Here is a 9,840-nt window from a genome sequence, read left to right as displayed (position 1 = left end):
GCACGAGAGTATGAGTATACATGCATGCAAGTGAACTCCCTACAGACTCGAGGTCAAAGATCAGATAACAAAGACAGATCGGGCCCTGGTATGTAGCACGTTGTGCCGTCGCTTCAGGAGGTGGCTCACATACCAAAAATACCAGTGGATACGCGGGACCCAAATCGATGGAAGTTCATCCACTAACAGGATAGGGTAAACCCTACTAACAGACATCTCAATAGAGATAGCTCAAGATTTAAATGTATGCAGCATAAAATCATGGCATATAAATCATGCAGTCACATAATACATGCATACTCAGTCAGGATATCTCGAACAGTACTTTCGTACCTCAAATACTAGGCAAGTGCTATCAGCTCTAGGTCCACGCCTATAATCTGCACTACACTTCCAAATGATACTAATATCATTATAGTGCTCTAAAAGACTTAACTTGGCTATTGCATACTCCTAAATATTTTTAGGAAGCAAAAGCTATACCTTCGTCCGTCGTTAGCCCTTTGCTGTCGATTGCCTCAAAACTAGGCCAAAGCTCCGCTACGACGCCTGGATCGCTATGTCAATTCTGGATTTCCAATGGGACACCTAAAATTTCCTAGATCTGAGTTAGAATGCTAAGGAATCGAGAGAGAAGAGATGAAAGGTGTGCTCAAATGTGAGCCTCGGCACCCCTATTTATAGACCACGAACGCAACGTCCGTTCCTCAACGTTGCGTCCGTTCTTCCTGACGAACGTTGCGTCCGTTCACCATCGTTGCTTCCGATGGTGCCAATGTCACATCAAGTACGTAAGCAGTGACGCATTTCTGATGGCACGAACGTTGCATCCATTCCTAGAACGTTGCTTCCGTTCTTCCTGACCCTCCGAACCATTTCTGATCATTCTGGGTCTAATCCCGGGCTCCGTTAATCCATTATAAGTCTCCTTAATCATGTTTATTGGATTAAATAAGAGTTAATCACTAAAACTGGGTTCGGGCTACTACATTCTCCCCCACTTAAGATATTTCGTCCTCAAAATAAGATCTTAAGTACTGAATGTTAAACAAGATACAGAAACATTCTCTTATTCAAATTGCAAAATTTACAGATTTTACAACTGAATACAATTTGAAAATGAAATCAAAATAACTCAGGATGTTCTGTACGCATCCTGCTTTCGAGCTCCCACTAAAACCAGAGGAATGACTTTATTCCTCAAGACCTTATCCTTATGATCCATGATACGAATAGGTTTCTCAACATAGGTCAAATCCTTATCCACCTGAACCTCAGACCGCTGTAGAATATGAGACGGATCTGCCACATATCATCGCAACAGAGATACTTGGAACACGTTGTAAATACTGGACAGATACGGTGGCAAAGCCAGACGATAAGCCAAATCGCCAATGCTTTCCAAGATCTCAAACGGACCGATAAACCTGGGAGACAACTTGCCCTTAAGGCCAAATCTGAGAATCCTGCGGAAAGGTTACACTCTCAGAAACACTTTCTCCCCAACATCAAACTACAGAGGCCTACGCTTAGTGTTAGCATAGCTGGCCTGACGATCCTGCGCAGTTTTAATCCATTTCTTGAACTGATCAAAAACATCTACTGCCTGCTGGATAAACTCCGGTCCCTCAGCCTGCCTCTCCCCCAATTCTTCCCAGAAGAGTGGAGTACGACAACGTCGCCCGTACAATGCCTCAAAAGGTTCCATCCCAATGCTAGTATGATAACTGTTGTTGTATGCGAACTCAATCAATGGAAAATGATCCTGCCAGGCTATACCAAAGTCCATAGTGCAAGCTCGAAGCATATCCTCCAAAGTACGGATAGTGCGTTCTGACTGACCATCTGTCTCCGGATGATAGGCAGTACTCAAGCTGAGAGTAGTGCCCATCGCACGCTGAACACTCCCCCAAAACCTAGAAGTGAACCTGGGGTCTCGATCGCTGACAATGCTCACAGGCACTCCATGGAGTCGAACGATCTCCTGAACATACAAATGGGCCATACGATCCACAGTGTACTCTCGGCTATAGGCAATGAAATGCGCTGACTTGGTGAGTCGGTCCACCACAACCGAGATAGCATCACAATTCCTTGAGGACATCGGCAAATGGGTCACAAAATCCATCGTGATAAACTCCAATTTCCACTCCGGAATAGGCAGACTGTGAAGCAAACCACCAGGTCGTCGGTTCTCTGCCTTGACCTGTTGACAAACCAAACATCTCAAAACATACTGATACACGCTGCATTTCATCCCCTTCCACCAAAACAGAGTACGTAGATCCTTGTAAATCTTGTTGCTCTCCGGATGAATACTCAACTTGGTGCGATGTGCCTGAGACAAGATCTCATCTCACAACTCTTCATCCTGCGGAATCACAAGTCTACCAGACAAACATAGAAAACCATCTGACTGATAGTGAAATCCAGACGTACTACCCTCGTTGGCTAGACGAGCCAAAGACTGGGTCTTCGAATCAGACATCTGAGCATCTCGAATCCAAGAATACAAAGCTGGCTCAGATAAAATTGCAAACTGAAAGAGTGGGTGCCCGGTTAGCCAACTTGTGGCTAAGGGCTTTTATGACTCTATGTATAAACAATCTTTTTTTAATATAATTTACATTCATTAATGGCATTTTCTTTGTCTTTCTTCATATTGTTATATTGTGATATACTATTGTTGTTTTGATAAAGACCTTGAATATACTATAGTATAATTAAGATGAGATAGTGAATAAAGAGAGATCACTATTATGAAACACATCTTATAGTCACTGTATATTCTAAACAGTTCCTAGTCAATTGAGCCGTCCGCTAATAAGGATAAGGATCGCTCGAGATTGAGACTAGCATTTGTGATGCCAAGTACCATGTTTCATTGGTAATGGACATGGAGATGTTCAAAGCATGCAAATGGATATTCATATGATGAATGATCGAACTACCCTATTCGGACTTTCCAAGTGGTTATCACTTATCGAGTGGATAAAGTCCGCGGTTTTGGTTGTACACCATTAGTCCTTACTACTTGAAACATCATTGAGACTCTATATGCTAGTACTGTACTTTGACTCGTTTACCGACTCTATTGGGGTCACCTGTTGTGATGACCCGATTCTTAATCTCTCAATCTCAAAGTTAATCCATAATACATGAATTAAATCTATCATTAAGCTATAAAGAAAAGGGAAAGAAAATTAAAAATTTTTTTTTTTTTAAAAATAAGCTGCACTCGCGCGGCTAAAAAGTGCCGCGCGAGCGCACCCTTTTTTACTCAAAACAGATGTGCAGCTCGGGGCTGCGCGCGAGCTGCTCTTTTCTGCAGCTCGGGCGCGGTCCTGGGCAGAAAAATTTGCAGCAAATCTCACCCTTTTCTTAGCCTAGAAAACATTCTCAATCATCTATACCAAGTCTAAGAAATCTCATACAACATCCAACATGTAATAGACAAGGTAGATGATGTCAATAACAAGAGCGTAAACATATCTCAAATTGGAGTTTACACTATTAGTTCAAGCTATAATACAAAGCCAAAGAGTAGAAACTCTAGACAATAACTCAACTCCAAAAGTTCATACATCCACTCTTGTTCTGAACATAAAGTTGACAACAAACTTGACTTCTAATCCGGATCATCACTCTATTCTCCTCATCCCTTGTTCTTCAAGTTCGCTTTTGCCCGGTTCCACTCTCGCCTATTGCCATGACACATACAACACAACAATAGCCGGATAACTCTGGTGAGAAATATATTTCCCAGTAAAAGCAACTAAACATGCATATAAAACATATATCAAACTCATGATATTAATAAAGACAATGCATGTTTTAAAACAAGGTTCACTAATTGAATTCTATGGTTTCATCGGTTGGGATCCCGAGAAGAAGATATCATAGCTAAACCACCGACACTCCCAATCGAGGTGGGGCTACTTTTCTTGCTTCTCTAGACTTTGAAGCCATTATATATGTAAATCAGACGCTAGGCTAAAACAACCACCCAGGCCATACATATACAATCCCTCAAATCGTCTAATCGAACGTTTCCGTTCATTTCAAAATCAAAGAACAAGTCTTTCAAGATGAATGCAATATATATCAATCAAACCACATTCATTAACATCAAGACTTATTCAACATTCATAGGAAAACATATAAAAGCACATAAGCAAATAAATATGTGATTTAGGGAACTCGATACAAATCATCTCGAGTTATAATCCCATTCAAGTAGTAGTCCACTTTTACCTTTCAAATGTGAGGTTTAAGGTGTCTTCTAGCTTGTCAAAATCTGTACAAGTATCAACCATAAACCTATCTCAAAATCTGCTCAATTTTCAACCCAAACTTCAAGGCAAAAGGCTACCAACCTTGTGCTTTCTTCTATCGGTTCGAAGTCGAAGTTCTCAAGCTCGATGGCCCTTGTTTATAAGCTGAAACCACACCATAATTGCCAAAGAACATCAGCTTAAGCTCATCTCAATAGCAGCTCATGCATAAGATAGTAAAACACTTCAAATCATAAGTTCGACGACATATCGGTATAAACTCGGCAATCCCGAACGCAACTATAACATTCTAACATTCATATCAACTGTATATCAGTCCAAACTCAGCATATCAGTAGATATATAGATCGAATCATAGCTGGGAAATCATAAGAACATGATACAACAATCATTCCTCAACCCAACTTCAATAAAACAAGGTATAGAAACTCATCAATACCATTCCATACAAACTTCTGATCTCTGTCAATTTCAAATTCCCAAATCATGATGAACTAAGAGAAAACTTACATCAAATCGAAGGTCTTGTTGCAAGGATTCCAGAACATCTTTCGGAATCGAAAACGGATACCCGAAGCTCAAGATATCTCAATTTGAAGATGAAGAAGAAGCTTGGAGTTCTTGTAAGTTTTTGCTCTCGGTTCTTGACTCTACCAATTCTGATAAAATCTGCTATTACACGTGAATAAGCTCAAGAATAACAAGTGTCCAACTCAAAAATAAGGTTTTGCACTTTAGCCCATCAAGACTTCAATAATTGCAATTCAGTCCTCAATTTCTCATTCCATTCAATTTCAATCCTAAATAATTTAAGAATATTAGAATTTAAATCAAAACTCCAAATATTCCCAAATTAAATATTTTTGGATCAAAATTAAATAATTCCGAGCGTTACAATTCTCCCCCACTAAGACACAATTTCGTCCTCGAAATCTCAAGTACAAACAACACATAAGATATATCAGATAACATAAAACTAAAGGAGACTCACATCATTGAAACATCTCTGGAAATCTTTGCATCATATCTGATTCAGTCTCCCAAGTTGCTTCTTCAATACCATGACGACTCCACTGAACTTTCATAAGTGGAATAATCTTCGTTCGTAGTTGCTTCTCTTTTCGATCAAGAATCTGAATTGGTTTTTCGAAATAACTCAAAGTCTCTTCGAGTTCAGCCTCATCAGATTGAAGCACATGAGATTCATCAGCAAGATATTTTCGAAGCATTGATACATGAAAGACATCATGTATTCCAGATAAAGCCGGAGGAAGAGCTAATCGATAGGCGAGATTGCCTATTTTCTCCAAAATTTCATACGGACCGATATATCGTGGAGACAACTTCCCTCGCTTGCCAAATCGTACAGTGCCTCCGAATGGAGAAATCTTCAAAAACACCATATTCCCCTGTTCAAAAGACAAAGGTCGGCGTCAAACATTGGCATACTTCGCTTGTCTGTCTTGAGTTGTCTTCATTCTTTTCTGAATAAGCTTCACTTGTTCAGTCATATCTCGAATCATATCAGGTCCAGTGTCAGGTACATCAGAAATATCATCCCAATACAGAGGAGATCGACACTTTCTTCCATATAAAGCTTCAAACGGAGCCATTTCAATACTCAATTGATAGCTGTTGTTGTACGAGAATTCACAAAGTGGTAGTGATTCTTGCCAACTAGTGCCAAAATCAAGCACTACAGTGAAAGAGTGGGTGCCCGGTGAGCCAACTTGTGGCTAAGGGCTTTTATGACTCTATGTATAAACAATCTTTTGTTTAATATAATTTACACTTTTATAATGGCATTTACTTTATCTTTTATCATATTATTATGTTGTGACATACTATAAGATGTTTAGATGAAGACCTTGAATATACTATAGTGTATGTAAGATGTGGTGGCACATGGGGATGGCTATCATGAAACACATCTTATAGTCACTGTATATTCTAAACAGTTCCTAGTCTATTGAGCCGTCCGTTAATAAGGATAAGGATCTCTCGAGATTGAGACTAGCATTTGCGATGCCGAGTACCACGTTTCATTGGTATGGAACATAGAGATGTTCAAAGCATGCAAATGGATATTCATACGATGAATGATCGAACTACCCTATCCGGACTTTCCAAGTGGTTATCACTTATCGAGTGGATAAAGTCCACGGTTTTGGTTGTACACCATTAGTCCTTACTACTTGAAACATCATTGAGACTCTATATGCTAGTACTGTACTTTGACTCGTTTACCGACTCTATTGGGGTCATCAGGTGTCGGGATTGGGTACAGTTACGACACATATAAGAGTCGATGCTTTGTTGTCAAGGATTCACCACATACTTGCTAGTGTGGATATCCTATGCAATCTGAGAAGATATTAGTGTGACGAATCTCTGGCCAGAGTACATGATGTGTTTTAAGAAATGGTTTCTTAGTAGCACATGCGATGTCACTATTTGATCTTCAAGATGCATTGCATAGTTATCGAATCTCGAACGACTCTCGATTTACCAATGGTTGTTGATTCGATCGGGATATATGGATGAAGGGACCGTACTGTACGCTAACCAAAATCTATTGGTTCTTGCAGGCACTATCAGTGATACCTAGGGAATCATGGGGCGATGTTGCTAGGCGCTCTTACCATGATTCGATGGGCAAGTCGGAAATTATTGTTCCGAGTCACAAGGAGTTGCGAGCCAACGGCTAGCTGTATCCCTGAACCATTGAGGGTCACACAAGTAATGGATTTTTAATCCCCGTTGAGATAGTTAAATTTAAAGAGTTAAATTTAGTGAATAAAGAAGTGGGACTTCTTATATCAGAGTAGAAGAGTAAGATTTCCTAAAATGACATAGGGATGGGCATTTTTAGAAATCACTGAATTCGGATTCAGAAAATTTATCTTGACTCTAAAAGATGCAGAAATGGTTTATCTGCACATTGGTGAAATTGGTTTATCAATATGAGTCACGATGAATTTTATATTAATTTCTGAACATGCGGGCTTTGCTTGTCAGGCTTGAACTTATGACTAATGGGCCCTAAGCTGTTAGCAGCCCACATTATAAATAAGTTATTGCAGTACAGAAATTACACAACAGAAGGCATAATTTTCGAAAAACACTAGGGTTTTTCTCTCTAGTGGCCGCCGCCCCTCTCCTCTCTCTGTCAAAAAATCCAGCCTGTGAATTTCGAATTTGCAGTCTGGTTTAACGGATCAAATTCATTAATTCTCTTCGTAGAAACTTCTGATAGATTTTCTAGTGCAATCTATCAGAGGGATTAAACTTCTGTTCGTGGACCTGATTGAAGAATTGTTCGTCCATCAGCTCCTGGGATATACAACAAGAGCAGAGTTATCTGTTGGTGTCCATAATCTCGTTTCGAGATTTCAAGGTAAAAATTTAATTGTTATTTAATTTTTACACGCACAATTTAATCGTAAAGTTTTGATACCCATGATATGGAATCGTTCCATATAAAATTTTTAAACTTCCGCTGCACCGGGTATCAATTCTGATTGATCTGAACACAGTTTTCCAACAGTGGTATCAGAGCCAGGTTGCTCAGATCAAGCGATTAAATTAATCGATTGTACAAAATTTTTAAGCCTCGGTTTTTGAAACAAAACAAATTTTTAAAATTAAATTTTTGACGGGCAAAACACGGGCAGCGACGGGCGGCCCGGGAAAATTAATTTTTTATTTTTAATTAAAATTTTAATATGTTAAAATTATATTTTTGGTCCGATCGAAAATTGTTTTTGATTGGTCCACGAGGCGTCGGATCGAATTGTTCGAGTCCGAAAATTTTAAAATTGATTTTTGGATAAATTTGAATTTTTGGAAAATTTATAGATTTTATCCGTTAAATCAGATTTTATGAAATTAATTATTTTTGGTACAATTGATGATAAGATATGATCTTATGGAAATATTGAGTAAAATATGATTTTATGTATAAAATTGGATTTTATATGTAAAATATGATTTTATTTGATAAAAAGATAAAATATGATTTTGTATGTAAAATAAGATTTTATATATGGAATATGATTTTATCCTTTTTAATTTAATTGTCATTGCATGTTATCCAATAAATTAATTTTGAATTAAATATTATTGGATAAGCATGATCGATTGCCATGACCAATTTTGTAGGTGTATGTTAAGGAATTTACATTTGTTTTTATTGTTGTTGGATTTATTAATGGGCCTGGTTTATGGCCCAATATGAATTGTCATATGTAATAAAAGTGGGCCTGGTTTATGGCCCGTTCCCACCCCTTAAAATGTATCCCCTACTTGTCATAGTTATTTATTGTAAATACATTATACTTAGTGGGAGATGAAGATTTGAAGACGGAGGTGGGCCCAGCAGTCAATAAAGACTGAAGAAATGTAAATTGGAAGCACAATGTAATAGGATTGCATTGCATACTTGCATATCACCTAGGATTGGACTTAGACTCGTGATTGGCAACCACGGGTCGATTAGTAATGGAATTGATCATCCTAAAATATAATATATGATATTATCGTTGTATGCATGTTTAAGACTAAATTGTATGAATCCCGCAAGCATACAAATTTTAAATGATGAGACAAATTTTCAAAATTAAAATCCCTCATTTTAAATATGATTTAAAATTGATATCAAGATAAATAAAGGAAATTTAAATATTGTTTAAATGTTCCTACCTTCCATCAACGATCAATGTATGAGATGCTACCCGCGGATACGGTCCGGCTCATATTATTGGGGGGCCCGTTCGTCGGAAAGCTGTACATTGGATCGACACATGTTGTAAGTTGGGTGGAACTCCCATGGGATTTGCTCATATTATTAGGGATCCACATGGCGACCGTCCATCACAACTTTATATTGATGGGTCATCTTGACGTGTCATAATAAACGGCGTCATATTATTGGGCCCTTATTGGACATGAGGTAAAAACGTGGAGGTTGCTTTGGAAGCAATTGGGCTCTACCTTTTGAAAATTATGGTTGGCTGATATTATTCGGGACCATAGTTTGTCAATTGGACTCCATGTTCCCACTAAGAAAAACAGTTTCCCGTTTTCACTAGAGGGTAGTGAAATCGTTAAAATAGTGGGAGTGAGATTCATAAAATAAATTTCGCCATATTTTATGTCTTAGTAAATTAATTAAACAATCATCGATAATTGTTTGTTTCATCTCAGTATATCATTATGATGAATCTTCGTAATCCACATGTTTCAATTCTCGAACAAAACAAACTTACTGGCGCAAACAATACAGAATGATTCCATAAGTTAAGATTGTCCTAAGTTCGGAAAAGATTTTCTAAGTGTTAGAAAAAGCTTCTCCGAAAACAGCCCCGGCTGATGTAACTGCCGAAAGGTTGGCTGAACTAGAGAAATGGTTGGACCATGATCTCAAGGCCAAATGTTGCATGCAAAATTGGACAAGTCTAAACAAGTTTGCCATCACTACAAGAAACCCGGTCATTGGAAACGTAACTGCAAGGAACACCTCGAGCAGTTGCGAACTGCAAAAGGT

Source organism: Henckelia pumila, chromosome 1 (genome assembly GCF_033568475.1).
Source record: "Henckelia pumila isolate YLH828 chromosome 1, ASM3356847v2, whole genome shotgun sequence".
Taxonomy (NCBI): Eukaryota; Viridiplantae; Streptophyta; class Magnoliopsida; order Lamiales; family Gesneriaceae; genus Henckelia; species Henckelia pumila.
Note: the sequence above shows the minus strand (reverse complement) of the source record.